Source organism: Podarcis raffonei, chromosome 9 (assembly GCF_027172205.1).
Source record: "Podarcis raffonei isolate rPodRaf1 chromosome 9, rPodRaf1.pri, whole genome shotgun sequence".
NCBI classification, from domain to species: Eukaryota; Metazoa; Chordata; class Lepidosauria; order Squamata; family Lacertidae; genus Podarcis; species Podarcis raffonei.
Window position 1 is genome coordinate 29,680,148 of NC_070610.1, and position 14,725 is coordinate 29,694,872.

The window sequence follows — 14,725 nt, forward strand, 5'->3', positions numbered from 1 at the left end:
CATAGGGGAGCAGCAAGTTTTGTCTCCCGACATCTGCAAACAGCAGCTGTTTGGATTTGCCTCATCCATCTTAATGGGAACAATTAAAAAAGAGCCCACTCTTTTCTGCATAGTCAAAACTGGGGCGCACGTCTTCCAAGACATGCTGCTGGGAGAGTCACACGGCCTGCACCTCACTCTCACCCAAAATGGCCACCGAGATCTCATAAGAAAAAATGGGGTGTCCTGCCTTGTATTCCGTTTCTTAGTTACACTTGAGTGTGATGCTATAAATTCTAGGCTATAGGGCAACCCCCAGGACTCACTTTTAATACAAAGTCTGCCCATCTTCATGCTGCCTAAGTTTTAAGATAGTGAACTGTTTGCTTGGGAAGAGATGTTCTGTTTCTCTGATCCGTTCTGCTGTGTGGCAGAGAGCTGATTGCATCACATTCTTAGTCTCTCTTATTTATTTACAGTATTTTAAAAATACAATGCATGTAAAGAGAATTGACCTTGTTAGAATTAAGGAGCAATTGTTTGGCAGCACGTCCAGGTGTCTCATTAAACAATAGGTTTCTGTTTGGTTTATATGCTGATTTGCCCTGTATGTGTTATTAACTGTTAAATAACATTGCTACTGAAGGAGCATTTTACAGGTGCAAGCAAAGGTATCCCAGGCTCTCTGAGAAGCTTCTGATGCAACCTCAACATACCTCTCTAGCTCAAACTAAAATCCAAGCTAGAGAATAACTTCTGGCTCTCCCAGCCAGCCAGTCACCCCAATCCCTGAAACCTCCTCTTCCATTCCCTCTCCATTTACTGGGTGGCAGAACAGGTGTGCCCCAGCCATGAAAAGAAAGAAAGGACCAAGTTCAGATCCCACTTTTCTTTCTAGAGTATGGGTAGCCCTTGGAATTTCCCAGGACCTACTGGCACTGCAATAGCAAGGCACGCTTCTGAACTTGGAGTAGCGCAGAAAATAAACAAAAGTTACCGTATTTTTCGCTCTATAAGACGCACCTAGTTTTTGGAGGAGGAAAACAAGAAAAAAAATATTCTGAATTTCAGAAGCCAGAACAACAATAAGGATTGTTGCGCAGTGAAAGCAGCGATCCTGCTTGCTGTTCTGGCTTCTGGGATAGCTGTGCAGCCTGCATTCGCTCCATAAGACGCACATACATTTCCCCTTACTTTTTAGGAGGGAAAAAGTGAGTCTTATAGAGCAAAAAATATGGTATTTCTGAAATAATGGGAAACAGCTCAGTTTCATTCTTCATCAATCTGGTTTGGGGTGGGAGTGATCTTGCCCAACACAGTCTTTCTCTCTTTTTTAAAAAAGCACATTTCATTTCTTCAAAAATGCATGGGCCCATTTCAGTGGTTCAGTATGCTGTGTTAGAGTGCTGGACTAGGACCTGGGAGACCAGGGTTCAAATCCCCACTCAGCCACGGGGCTCACTAAGTGACCTTGGACCAGTCAGTTTATCTCAGTGTAAATGACTTGTGAGGATGGAATGTTGTGAGGATGGAATGAGGAGGGGGAGAATCACACCTATCACCCTGAGCCCTCTTTGGAGGAAAGGTGAGCCATAAATGTAATAATAATACGAGTAAATTAAATACATTGAAATATTTGCCATTCAAGTTTGTAAGGAGCACTCAAACTACAGCTTTCCACCTTGGGTATCATGGCAAACTGAATTGGCCAAATAGGTAATACTGCAGTAAGCTGAGCTTGTAAGGAGAAGAAAGTGACCGGGCAGAGGGGGCAGTAAGTGGCAACAAACATGTGGCTCATTCAGAAATATGACGTCTGAAGTAGGACATCAGTCTCTCAAAGTCCTGTCAGCCATATTCTCTCCATATTGCAGATGAGGATGTGAAAAGTTGATAGAACAGTGACACGCATAAGGCCATTTGATAGGGTTTGTGATGGAAGTGAAATTTGAATCTTGTCCTGCAAGGATCACATCTCTCGGACTTGGTATATACTGCTCAGGCTGTGAATAGCAGCATAATGTTAGAATCAGGGCATAATCTAAGGATAAAGTTTCTCCATGGATGCATAACACATTATCTTAGCATACTACAAAATTAATTGTTGACTGTGGCTTAACTGAGGAAACCAGAAGCATATGTGGTGATATATGTGGAGCTATGCTCAAATGAAGACATTTGACGGGATCTGTGCATGTTCCTGTCCAGAATTTATCAGTTGCAGCTAGATTGGTGTTGGCTGCAATTGTTTTGGAATTAATCAAAATGGTGTATTAATGATTAACCAGTGCCACTGAGGTAGGACCGAAATATTTCACCCCTTGCTGTCAACTACCTATTGCAGATAGAAGTTTATACATATGGAAGTTTGCAAAGCACACACAACATACACCAGGCGGTGCAGGTAAGTTTAACTACATTCAAGGGTCTTCTAAAATATATCCTGTGAAAATAATGACCTAAGTAATAGGATCTTGTCTAGCCTATACAGCAAAGATTCCTTAGAAAGTTATGTGTGAAGAATGCCCCAAGTTTGATAGGACTTTCAACATAAAGATGCAACCGTATAGATATACTCATCAGTAGTCCCACTGACTTCATTGAGCTTTATATGTTCCTTATGGACTGTTTTCAGATGACTTGCATGCTTCCACATGCATGAAGATTCCACCTGATATATTCAGCACCTAGCCAGAAGAGAAATTGTTTTGAACTAAGGTTCTGCATTATGATAGTTCCTTATACATATTATAAGCCCACTGATAACAATGGTCCTGCTTGGCTTTGGACTGGAGACATTACAGCCTCAGGTTAGCTGACAGTAAAACTGCATAAAATTGCATATCTGTGGATACATACCAATTAAATATATATATAAAGCTTTGGGCTTTTAAAGGCTAGAGAACACAGAAAGTTTGTTGACTTCCCCCCAGTAGAATTCCAGATCCTCCTAGTGTTCCTATTTTCCAGGGACATCCCTGATTTAGTGAAGCCATCCCAATTTCTGATTTGATCCCATTTTCCCTAGGATGTCCCTATTTTCATTGGAGAAATGTTGGAGGGTATGGAGTTATCCAACCCCTGAGCCATCGGAAGCCAATACTTTATAGGGAAGTGTTTTTTTAATGCTTAATGTTTTATTGTGTCTTTATATATGTTGGAAGCTGCCCATAGCGGCTGGGGCAACTCAGTAGGATATGTGGGGTATAAATAGTAAAATTATCATTATGGAATGGTACGTCCCTATTTTAACAGAGAAATACTGGAGGGTATGGAATTTTCTTAATTTTGCAGTAGTGTGGTCACTGTGAGTTAACAGCTGAATATACATTAAGAAGAGAGAACACATCTTTCCTTTATCAGGAAATAAACACATCTTTCCTTTATCATTGCTTCTGAGTGATGAGTTTCTCCAGTTTAGATGATAACTTACAACACTTTATGTTGACACGAAGAAAGCATTCATTTGAATTTCATTTCATTTACAAGAAGAAGAAAAGTCCTATCACCACATTGTTTGTCTATGCTTTGGAAGGCCATTTTTGTTTTGTCCCATTTCTCCCCAAAAGAAGTAACTCTGCTCATGAAGAATGCCTCCCTATGTGTCAGTGGCATTGTTAACCGAATGGTAGCATGTAGAACTTGACAATAAAAATGTACTGCTGCTTCCTGTGATAGGGAGGCGTTCCAGATACGCTTGAAGCATTTGTCGTTGAGGTGAAGCCCTTGCAGGGCTGTCAGTGGGATATTTGGCCTCAGCATTCAAAATGTCTCAGGCCAGCTTGGGGCTGTTTGATTTACAGGAAACTGTTGGGTGGGGGCTACCTGGACTGCGAGCATGATTTTAAGCACGGTCCCCTCTGCTCAGTGTGAATAATATAATGTGCAGTTTGGCCCTAAGCGGGTTGTGGCTAGTGCACATGTGCACACCCTCAAATGTAAAATAGCCGCAGTGATTTAGAAGGGATGGGTACCAGAAAAATGAGGACAGCGTGGATGTATGAGTTTGTAGCCCAGCAGAGCTTGATTTCTAAAATTGACCCTGAACACACTTGGATGTCTACCCTTCTGAAATTTGACAGCCTAGGTGATTTCTTTTCATTGGCAGCACACACTGCAGCACACAGAACATTTTGTAGTTCTGAATGGCTCGTATATAATCCTTGTCACCTCGCACCTATCTTTTCTTCTCTCCTTTGTTCTTTTTGGGTCACTAGCAGGAATAACCAGTCATCTCTTACTTTGATCCATCTTTCTGAATTGCCTCTAAGGCAGACCTGGGATCCACCAGGGGACTGAATGATACTGGCATTGTTAGCCTGGCGCTGCCTTCAGGGTTTATAATAAAAGCTCATTTTTAGGTGTCCCATGCCACGTTTATAGCCTGAACAGAGTTGCTTGCAGTTAGATGACTTTTTTAGACTTCCTGATTTCACATTTAAGATCCAAATGTGCAAATACTGACTTAACACAATATTACCAGGTATTCTACACAGCCCTGATTCTCTACCCGGACTTTGACATTCCTTTTCAGAGGGAACAATGGATGCTTTTCTACAAGATGGCAAAATGATCTCCCTTTTACTCTGAGGCCTAGTTCTCACAAATAGTAGATGAGGCAGCTGACCTGTTTTCTGAACTGTTCTACTTAGATGAGGGAATTTATTTATTGATTGGTGTGTTTTCCCTGCACATAGAAAACTGATATGTCAAGACAGATGGCTTCACTAGAATCCTCCCTTGCATCTACTTTTCTGTGTGCAAGGATTTTATATAGAGAGGAGAATTTGATCTTGTGAGCTATCATTGGCAGTCTGAAGTAATGCATTTGAGAAACAGGTTGGCCACCTTATTGTTCATTGTGCCTTAGTTATGGTAGCAAATGTCCAGATTCCTTGAATATGTCCTTTGAAACAAATCGTCCTTCCCATTGCTAAGTAGAATAAGCTTTTGTGATTTCCCAACATCTGCTCCTTTTCTTATCACCCACAGCTTTGAGTGTGAAGCCAAATAAGTGGATGCAGAAGGTACTTAATAGAGCATTCAGCATTCCCTCCTAATAGGGAAAACCTCTGTTGTGCTTGTCTGGATGAGAGACAGAGGACAGGAGAAAGGGAGCCAGAGTGCTAAACTATAGGTGAGGTACCTCTGGACCAAACTTGCACCCATCCTCTACTCAAGCTGAGGAGGAGAGAGATGACAGTATAATCAGTTGGGCAGCCTTCTGTCTAAGGAAGGATGCCTTTGAAAGTGGGGATCAGTCCACCTGTCAGCAACCTAATCTGCAACTTCAAAGCTTCCCACAGCTTAGCACCTTTCCATCTGAGAAGAGAAATGAAAGTGTTCATTGGGCCAGCTGCCAGCTAACCTGATCTCAGCTATCAAAGCTGTCCCTACAGAAAAGATCTATTGGGGTCCCCTGATTGTTACCCCACCCTCAGACATGTATTCAAGGAAATTACAGGAGTGAAAACATGCTATAGATGACTGCTTTGGTAAATGGTTCCCATGGCATCTGTGGATACCCACTAATATTTTTTTCTCAGAGGAAAATAGTTATTATTGGTCAAATTCAATGCTTCCATGCAATTTAATAAATACATGCAAGGGGGAGAAGGTGTTTGCATATTTGGGGAAAATATATTAAGAAATGAAGGTTGTCATGGAAGGCTCAGAGGACACCAGTCTGAAAGCTAGAAAATAACTTTATTATTTTTCTTAAACAAGAATGTATCAGGATGTTATGGAAGTTGGGTCCCAGCCCAACTCTCTGCCAAGTGGTAGTAAGATTCCAGGGGGCTCCTGGCACTCACCCAAAGCAATCTGTGTTTCTTTGGAGAATGGAGAAACAGCAGAGACTGTCTTAGCTTTAAGAAATATGATTTATTCATATATTTACACCTTCAGTCTGCATGGAGGGAGTCTGAATCTTACAGCAAGAGGGGCTTGTTCCTCACAGCAGTGCAGCTCTGGAGTTAAAGGCGTCTCTCCCAGCCTTCAGCCAACCTGCTCAAGATGGATCCCAGTCTTTTTTTCTCCCTCTTCTCAGCACACCTTGCTCTAAAGTCTCCTTTTTCCCCTGTCACTTGAAATATACACCCCACCACCATGGCGACCTCTATCTGCCCAGGCCCAAGATTCTTCCTAGATGGGCCATCAAACCTTTTTGTCATGTTAATGCCTCTATCCCACGTGAGGCACTGGCTTAGAAAGGAATCTTAGCCTGTACTTTTTTTCCACTGGCCTGCAATCTTCCCTTCAATATTGCAAATAATCAAAATCTTATCATATATTAATTTGTAGGGTTTAGCCCCCCACCCCCAATAGATAACAAGGAAACTCCTTGACACCATCCAGATATAGCTAAGTCCATTGCCGCCAGGTGACTAAGCTATATGATGGATGCTATCCATACAGGTGATTTAGGAATAGTCAAGTACATCCAGAAGTTCTGTGGTTGCGTTAAAAAGGTCTGCGTTTCTTTCTTACTGCTCTGGAACACTACCTTCAGGTAGTTAAACTTTATAGTCATAGCCTACCAGTGTCATTCGGCCAAGAAGTCATTCATATAACCAAGGGCAAAAGTCTGGCTTTGAACTTGTTCCTAACAAAATTATATTTCTATTCATGATTACATCATATGATAGTGATGGGGAGCCTGTGACCCTCCAGATGATGAGGCACTTACATCATAAATAACCATTGGCCTTGCTGGTTGAGATTGATGGGAGTTTCAGTTCAAGAACATCTGAAGGGTCACAGCTTCCCCCATTCCTGGTATGTTGTTTTCTCAGTAGCACTACAGAAATGGTGGTTGCAGAGAAAAGCAGGTGTGTCTAAGCCCCACTGACAATTCACAGCACTTACAATCCAGTCCTAAAAGTGTGCAGCTTCAACAGGATTTCTTTGTTTTATCACAGACTTAAACACAAAATTAAAACCTGTGTTCTATTGATTAAGCAGGCCTCATAATTTGTAGACCGCACCCAATAACACAGCCTTCACAAACCTGATTCCATCCAGATGTTTCGAGTTACAGCTTCCATCAGCCCCAGCCACCAGAGCTGAGGCTGATGAGAGTTGTAGTCCAAAACTTGAAGGACACTATGTTGGCAAACACTGCAATGATGGATGGGATCCAGAGATGACTTCCACGGGTGGAAAGGTCTTTCCATGTGTGTAAGACAACCTCACTGATTTCCACTGATTTCCTCATTCCACTGCAGCCCCCTTAGTCCCTCTGGAGTGGCTTTTTGGGTGGTATGGGGAACTGGGGCGGGGGGAGGAAAGCCTTCTTCAGCAAGCAGAATTCTACTTGTGTGGCTGCAGATCAAAAACTATATTATTTACTATTTGCTTTGAAGCAGAGCTGTGAAGATCCCAAATGCCTGATTATTCAGAAAACTAAACAATTTGATTGCTGACTCTTAAGCATTTCAATTCACTCCTAGGATATTCAAATGTGTTTCTGCTTATGACAGTATGCAGAAAAGAGTTGCTTGTTTTAGCTGTCTTCTTCAGTAGGCAGTCATGAAGTAGGTCAGTTTTACTGGACTTAAGGACTAGATTTTGGCATTCAAATGTCTCCAATTTTATTTTCCATTTGCTTTTAACTGTTAATGGGAATGGTTATAACACCCTTTCAGTAAGTGGTCTGTTGCCCACAACAGTCCAGCCGACGCTTTATTTATTAGAGAATATTTACCATCACCCCTCTGATGTATACACCATTCAAGTTGACTTAGATCAATTAAAAGCTGCAATTTGATAGTAAAACCATAACATAATTAAAATGCAATAGAGATCAGACATGACAGATTAAAGTAATCTCCCAAGCATTGCAGAAGCTTGCTGGAAAAAAAAAAATCACCAGTTGTTGAACAGCAAAAGAGAGGACCACTGAAACTCATGATGTGATGTGTTGCACAGCTTCCACAAGGAAGTCTTCTCTGATCACCGCAGCCACCCTTCCACCATAGGTGTAACACAGGGAAGGACATCTCCACCAGATCTTGGGCAGGGGACATGTTGAAAATACCTTTCTTACCTTCTTACAGGAGAGGCCCATATTCCACTCTTAGTCATACGTGCTTTCACAGAAAGAGAAACAAGTGCAAAGGACCAACAGTTGGTCTGTGGTGTGGCAAGCTCAGGAAGTGGCCTTTCCAAAGGTTTAACTTTAGTATAAAACTGAAAAGGGAGTGCAAATATGTGGGAGGATCTAGAACAAGGGTTTCTCAAACTTGGGTCTCCAGCTGTTTTTAGACAACAACTCCCATCATCCCAAGCTAGCAGGGCCGGTGGTCAAGGATGATGGGAACTGTAGTCCAAAAACAGCTGGAGACCCAAGTTTGGGAAACCCTGCTCTAGGTTCAGAGGCAGCAGGGGCACCAATCTGAATAAGATGTTGGGGAACCCAGGTAAGCCCTGCCCTGCATAATCGATCACATGATGTGGTGCACAAACCTTATCTAGAAGGTAATGGCAAAATGATTGCCTATAAGAGGCCAGCCTGATGTATCTCTGTGTTCTTAAGCAGTATGTGAAGGTGATAGCTTCTCCCTGTTTCTCCCCAGCATCTGACATTGCAAGCTATGTTGTCTGTGAATATGGTTCTATTTTGCTATTATGGCTAACAGCTGGTGGGCAAATGCATGTATGACTGACTTAATACTTTCCCAAAAGCTTTCATATTTTTGCTAAAATGTTAGTATTATCAAAAATGGCAAGCAATATCAATAACATTGCCTAAAACAGGAGTGGGGAACCTTTGATCTTAAACATTGTTGGACTACAAATCCAGCTAGCCCTGACTAGTGGCCATGCTGGCTGGGGTTTATGGGAGCTGTTAAGCAAAATCTAGGGGGCCAAAGGTTCCCCATCCCTGTTTTAAAACGTAGGGTGTAGCAAAATATTTGGCAAGCAATTGTCTAGATTTAAGGGTGATGTTTCTTGACTTCTTTTTTGGCATGGCTGTTTTCAGAGTTATGGAAATCTGTCATGTCCTGGAGACAGACAGGCTGGCTGCAGAAATTTTAATAATATTTGCGACCTATAAAACACATTTCTTGAAATCGAGCAAAAGCGAAGAATTATTGTGGGCAGTTGCTGCAAATGATTAACTCACCCCAAAAGCAGTGCTACTTAACAAGCTTAGTAAATGCTATCAAAGTGACAGGTAAGATAGATTTACAGCAAAACAATCAAGTTGCAAGACTGAATTTTGTGCCGCTGGTAAATGAGGGGATCTGAAGGTGGATGGAAGCTGTCTGCTTGAGGAGACTGTTTCAGGGAAAGGAAAGAAATATAGCTCTGCAGAGCATCATACATTTGTTTTTTCTTGCATCTTGCTGGCTGGGACAAGAGTAGCCGTATCTCCCTAGTGTGGAAAACCCCCAAAACAGCAGTGTTGAAGAAGAAGTGGAGCAAGCAGCCCAGTGTAGTTTTTAGGGCTGGAATGAACAGGGGTAGTTCTTTGAAAAGCAGCTAGAACTGGAACTTGTTCCTTGGTGAGAGATAGAACAGGGAATTGCTGTCTTGTCCAGGCAAGAACCAGGTGCCTGTCTGCATACCTCAGGCTACAAACACCTCAGGTTACAAACACTTCAGGTTACAGACTCCACTAACCCAGAAGTAGTACGTCGGGTTAAGAACTTTACCTCAGAATGAGAACAGAAATCGTGCTCCGGCGGAGCGGCGGCAGCAGGAGGCCCCATTAGCTAAAGTGGAACCTCAGGTTAAGAACGGTTTCAGGTTAAGAATGGACCTCCAGAATGAATTAAGTTCTTAACCAGATGTACCACTGTATTCAATCCAGGACTCATTCAATCCTGAGCTCTTTTACTGGATATCTTTTATAAATCTTGATTTTACAACTCCTGTAACAAGCACATATATTTGAATGATCCATTGCTCAACTGAGATTCTCCTATAATGTCCTGTATTTTTATCTTATGTATTTATTTTTACAGTTATATCCCACCTTTCCCTTTTTAGAGTTCAAGGAGGCACATATCGCTTTCTCATTTTCCCCATTTTTATCCTCACACCCACCCAGTGAGGTATGTTAAGCTGAGAGTGAATAGTTGGCCCAGAGTCACCCAGTGACCTTCATGACCAAGTAGGGATCTGAATCCTGATCTCCTAGATCTTGGTCTGACACACTTACCAATACACCTTACTGGCTCCTGAGGCATTTCCTAGAACAGATGTAGCCAACATGGTGCCCTCCCAGAAGTTACGGACTGCAAGTCCCATTATCCCTCACTATTGTCCATGCTGGTTGGCGCTGATGGGAACTGTAGCCTAAAACATCTGTAGGGCACTACGTTGATTACCCGATCTATAAAGTTTGCCTGTACTTTTAAGAGAAGGAAGTTGTCAGTCATATGCAGCAAGTGAGGACAGGAAGTTGCAATATTATTGCATGGGTTGTTTAATAAAGCGCTGTTTGTGTTTGCTTTTGAAACAAAGCTTTTGAGCACTACTTTGCAAACAACAATAATGTTGCAGAACCACTCCAAAATAGGCAACATTCGATTTTCATTTGTGGTCTTGGTGATATTGATCCTTCTGTTGCCATTCTGAGTGCATTCGATGAGGAATGAGCTGAACCAGAAAAAATCTCACCACCCAGTTTTTTATTTTTCCAGTCTTAAGTTTTGTATGTCCCACATGTTAATTAATTTTCATTTGCATTCTTGCGCACACTTCTCCAAATACACACAGTTTTGTAAGCAATTTCCCCTAATACAATCAGTGTTTATTTTCAGCAATATCTGCATTTTTTGCATGCATTTTCCTCTAATATACACATTTTGTAGGCACTCTTTGGTTGGAGAGCTGCATCACAAACGTTGGAGAAGTGTGAATTTTGAAGGGTTCATTCATTGGTTCATAAAGTGCAAATTTGATGGGTTTGCATTAAAATGCAGACCGAGTAAATTTCTCCCCATCCCTTGATATGAGGATCAACGAGCTAATTTTCCACCTAGTGGAAATAAAAGTCCTGTGAAGGGCACTGCAAGATAAACTGTTAGAGATGAGGGTTTTTTCTTGGCGATGAAGGGTTTCCCAGTTAGGAAAGATGTTTGTAGAGAACATCCAGGAAAGTTCTCTGGCATGATGGCATATAAGAAGGCAGCAATTTCTGTTCCGACCTGTATTTGCCCCACAATCATTGCTGTTTCTGTTCCACAGCAGTTTGAGTAAAGGTAAAGGGACCCCTGATCGATAAATCCAGTCACAGACGACTCTGGGGTTGTGGCGCTCATTTCGCTTTACTGCCCTAGGGAGCCGGCATTTGTCCACAGACAGCTTCCGGATCATGCGGATCATGTGGCCAGCATGACTAAGCTGCTTCTGGCGAACCAGAGCAGCGCGCGGAAGCACCTTTTACCTTCCCGCCGGAGTAGTACCTATTTATCTACTTGCACTTGATGTGCTTTTGAACTGCTAGATTGGCAGGAGCAGGGACTGAGCAACGGGAGCTCACCCCGTCACGGGGATTCGAACTGCCGACCTTCTGATCGGCAAGCCCTAGGCTCTGTGGTTTAGACCACAGCGCCACCCACGTCCCTTGCAGTTTGATTAGTACTACGTTATTTGTCTCGCTATCTTCTACTTAATGTAAGTTGCAAAGTATTTACCTAACTTACATACATTTAGATGCAAAACATTGTTTTCATTAATTATATGTCATTTGTGGACATTAAAAAAACAACCACAACGGTAATGTAAAAAAAATATTGATTGTATTCGCCTGACTCATTTCCATTCCTGGCCATGCAAACGGCAGCAATTTCTTCTTCCGTTTCCATTTTAAATTTCCCACATTTATAATGATGGAAGATTTTGGGGGAAAAGACTAATTAATAAGTTAGCGTTCTTTATTCCCCAGTGTGAAAATGGTGTCTGGACTGATCCTCTGGAATCAGGAAACTGAGGGTTTGAATCTCATCATGTCCATAAACTTACATAGGCTGCCCCCCACCTCAGCTTCAGTCACCCCATTTACAAAATAAGTAATACTGATTTATTTTACAGGGTTCTTTCAGGATATTGTACACTAACCATTTTGAACAGTTGAAAGTGTTATATATAGACGTAGATATTAAAGTTTTTCTCGTTGTAATGTGCCTGATGAGTATGCTTACCATAGTATCCCAACACGAAGAAACCTTCAGCAGTTGTTCCTTCTCTGCAGTAGTGAATAGGTGGGCAATTGCAATACCAATTGGCTCCTCATTTCCCTTGTCACATAAACACTACAGAGTCAACAATCATTCTTAGGTCACTAAGCATTCGAAAATAGAAGGGTTGCAGATTCCAAACATTTTGTTGCAAACAGGAAATAAACTTCTGGTTTCCCTTTTAGGAAGCCAAGTGAACCAGTGAGATCTAAAAGCCTTGGAAGCAAAATAAAGCATATAAGAGAAAGCTCCTCATTCAAAGAATTTGGGTTGATGCTATTAAAAGGAGGCACAATATTTACAGTATTTTCCAGGCTGGTCACCCGATCCAAGAAAAATGAAGTCAATCAGGGTTTATTTCTTGTGCGGCATGCTGCTTTAAATTGTCTGAAAACTGATTTTGCTCAGCATTGCAAGTTTGGATGTGGAGTCTGAACAGTGAACAAAGTTGTTGTGAGTTTCCTGCCTGTGTACTTTTCTGGTTTCTCTTATTGCAGACAAACCCGTCCGGTGCTGAAAATAGCTCAAATGCTCCTAGAACAGTAGCTGTAGCCAGCAGCTGAAATTCTTTCATGCTCTTATCGCCCTCTCTTTTCCTCTCTATTGCAGGTTCTTGTTCTTCAGTTAAACTTAGACCTTTACAGAAGCTAAACATCAAGAAAGGACTGAGTTAACAAGATCTTGATGTACAAGAACAAAAATATTAAAATCTCCTACATCTGAAAAACAAGAAGACTCGTCTGACCGGTAATTTTCTCTTTGTGTGTGTGCTTGTGTGTGTGTGTTAGGGATTTACAATTTCATTCTGCATTCATAGCTGGCATTCCTTGGTCATTAATTAACATACTGTAAGAACCTGCCATAGAGAGTTGGTATTTCTTAGAGAGAGAGAGAGAGAGAGAGAGAGAGAGAGAGAGAGAGTCTCTTTGAAATCTCAGCAAGCTAACGGTGTGCAGAGGCATGTGAGATTTATGCTGTGTATTGCTAAATAAATAGTAATTCAGGAAATTTAATGAAATGCTAATTTTGTTTCAAGAAAAGAATTTATTTTTCCTATTAATGTCTTTGGTCTGGTAATTGCCTTTGAAAAGGTCTGAAGCAAACTAGTCAGTGACTTTCTTTTTAAATTGTTTGCTAGCTTTCAAGTACTTGAATCTCGGAATACTATAATTTGCTGCCATACTCCATTTCTCCTGGTAAAAAGGGAGGGAAATAAGGGATTGTAATTGTATATTTTTGAGTTGATCTGTATTTCCTTAGTCCTTGGTATTCTGATACAGTAAATGTTCAGAATTCATTTCAGTATCTGCAGTGACAGCCGTCGCCAGCCTTCCAATGACAGCCTGAAGTGGGTACAGCAAAAGCTTTATCTCTTCATTTTGCTGAAAATATACTTGCTATGGGTTGCCGCCGCCTTCTTCTGCCTTCAGTTTATTAATCTCTTCTCAACTTTGCCTTGCAACTTGCTTCTTGAATAGCAAAAGTATATAAGTAGCTCCACTTGCCTTCCTGAAATCCTTCGGTCATGACCTGTCCCTTTTTTTCTGTCAGACTCCTTGGTCTGACCACTGTCCAGCAATGAGCTGCCATGATGAAGGGTTAAAGCTTCCTTATGCAAATGTTCTGTTGGCTTTGAAAAAAGGCACCCACCTTAGCTGAAAGGTTGGTGGGTAGACTGCCAATTCCCAGGAAAATGTGGATGAAGGAAATTGTTGCTAGTTATTTATATCCTGCTTTTCAAACTAGTTTTCTAAAGGAGCTTCACAATAAGAGCATAACAATAAAGCACAGTATGCAGATAAAAGCATAACAGCATTTAAAAACCAGAACAGAGAAATAAAAACAGCAGAAATCAATCATAAAGCCCTTTATGGAATTAAAATGTTTTACGAATTCATCTAAGAATAGGAAGGGTGGGCTTATTAACCTCCACCCCTTAGAGAGGGAACATCATATCAACAATGCCATCACCACTCATCCCTGGAATCTTTGACTCATCTTGTTGCTAATGATAAGCCAGAGGGCGAATCTAATGTTGATTTTAAGGCTTGGGTCATTTTATATGATAAGGGGCATAACGTGCAAATCCAGAAGGGGTGTGATCTCTAGTGAAACCATTCAAAAGAAGATGACTATTTTTCAGAAGAAGGTACCATTGAGAAAGAGCTGAAAAAGCTTAAAGATGCCTTGTGTCCATCCTACAAATAGTAGTAGTCTTGTAGATACCTCCTCTTGTTTTTGTTACTTTTGTAGTTGGGCAGACCTATGGCAGGGGGAGGAGACGCTGGCAAGTGCTTTGCACACCCTACTGCAAAAATATGATTATTACTTACAGGGGCAGAGCAAGGTGGAGGCAGGCCACCCCGGGTATCATCCACCGAGGGGGGTGACATTCGGCGTGCCACTCGCCCACGACTCCTGCCTATCTGGAGCCGTCGGGGGAAGGGGGTAGTTGTGCTGCTTTGCGTTGCTTTGTTTTGACAGCCCCGCAGGCAGGCAGAGGACGGGAAGGAGGCAAGCAAGCAAACAAGTGGAGAGTGGAGGGAAGGAGAGAA

At 41.8% G+C, this 14,725-nt stretch overlaps 1 protein-coding gene across 45 annotated transcripts in view; it reads left to right on the top strand.

Moving 5' to 3' along the window:
* The window catches only part of SORBS2 (sorbin and SH3 domain containing 2), a 184,386-nt gene that overhangs the window by 17,843 nt on the left and 151,818 nt on the right, over positions 1 to 14,725 (top strand). For all 45 annotated transcript variants that reach the window (XM_053402421.1, XM_053402427.1, XM_053402433.1 and 42 more), the window contains exon 3: positions 12,780 to 12,917. The gene's annotated coding sequence lies outside the window, so the exon portion shown is untranslated. The remainder of the gene's footprint in view (positions 1 to 12,779; positions 12,918 to 14,725) is intronic.